This window comes from Cebus imitator, unplaced genomic scaffold (genome assembly GCF_001604975.1).
Source record: "Cebus imitator isolate Cc_AM_T3 unplaced genomic scaffold, Cebus_imitator-1.0 Scaffold122, whole genome shotgun sequence".
NCBI lineage: Eukaryota > Metazoa > Chordata > Mammalia > Primates > Cebidae > Cebus > Cebus imitator.
The window spans coordinates 2415284-2416996 of record NW_016107437.1 but is presented as its reverse complement, the minus strand read 5'-3'; positions in this window follow the sequence as shown (position 1 = coordinate 2416996).

The window sequence follows — 1713 nt, the reverse complement described above, 5'->3', positions numbered from 1 at the left end:
TTTTTTTGTAGAGACAGAGTCTCACTGTTGTCCAGGCTATTCTTGAACTCCTGCCTCAAGAGATTCTCCTGCCTCAGCCTCCCAAAGGGCTGGAATTACAGGCATGAGACACTGTAATGAATTATATTTGATCTTCCCACAGTGCTGGGATTACAGGTGTGAGCCACTGAGCCCAGCCTGAAGTGTGTCTTTTGAGGAATGTGTAATCTTCTCTGGACAATGTTTCAGCTCTACCCGCCCGCTTCCTCACCCGCCGCCTGCTGAATCATTCTGTTTCAGGTCTCCAGCATTGTATCATTTGATATGATTCACTAATATTCTCTACAAAGTCCATCTCTCCTCCATTGTTTCCTAAATATATGTTTATGGTTTGTTGGGCCAAATCAAGAGACAAAGTCCGAATGTTGCATTTGGTTGCTACATCTCTTAGAGCCCCTTGGGTCTATAACGATTCCCTCCTTTGCATTTCCTGGCCTGTTAATTGTTAAAGAAAGTGTGGAGTCCTCACTCATGATCATTGATTTGCTGGCCCTGACAGGGCCTCCAGCAGAAAGGCCTCCTGCCTTGGCCTTGTGGCGAGCCTGAGGATCCCACCTTATTGTGTAATTATCTCAAAATAAATGAAATTAGGCCTGGGTAGAGACGGGAGTCACACTGTTGTTGGTGACAGCTAAATATACTCATTTGCCCATTTCGTCACAAGCCCTGTCAATTCCATTTTCAAAGCGTATGTGGAATCTGTCTGCATTGCTCTTGCAGAAAGCAGATTTGGGAGGTGAGGGAGGAGGCAGGAAGGCCAGAGATGAGGGTCCATAGTGCAGGCAAGAGCTCATGATGGCCTGGTCTGGGGCTGGGGCTTTGGGGAGGAAGGAATGGGGACAGGTTCCAGGAATCTTCCGGAGGTGGAATTGTCAGGTGCTCTCAAAAGCATGCCTTTCTCGCTGGGAGATGCAGCCTTCTTACCCCTAGTTCATCGGCTCAGACGCCTCCTCCCACCTCCCAGCTGCAGCTGTAGGGATGACACACACACAAAATGAGGGTGACTCACTTCTCAGCAAGGGCCATCAGCACCCCACGCTTACCCTCCTGGAGAGCATGAGCCTACAAGAGGGAGGCAAGGAGCCACAAGGGTGCAGTACCAGAAGCAGCCACTTTGCAGGTGCAAGAACTCGGCGGTTCGATACATCTCCGAGCCTCAGTTTCCCCATCTGGAAGTGGGAATCCTCATTCCCACCTGGCTGAGCATTTTCAGGAATTAAATGGTGATCCCTGTTGTTAAGGTGTGGCTTTGAGGAAGAGCCTAGGTGGCCCCAGGCAGGTCAGGAGGAGGTGAGATGTGGCTGGCAGAGAGGCTGGGTGTCATGGAAGCTTGGTCAGCAACTGACCATGATACGGGGCCAAGGCCAGGCACGGTGGCTCACGCTTGTAATCCCAGCATTTTGGGAGGCCGAGGTGGGTGTATCACCTGAGGTCAAGAGTTCCAGACCAGCCTGGCCAACGTGGCGAAACCCAGTCTCTACTAAAAAAATACAAAAATTAGCCAGGCTTGGTGGCGCATGCCTGTAATCCCAACTACTTGGGAGGCTGAGGCAGGAGTATTGCTTGAACCTGGCAGAGGTTGCAGTGAGCCAAGATCGCACCACTGTACTCCAGCCTGGGCGACAGAGGGAGACTCCATCTCAGAAAAAAAAAAAAAGATATGGGGCTGAACAC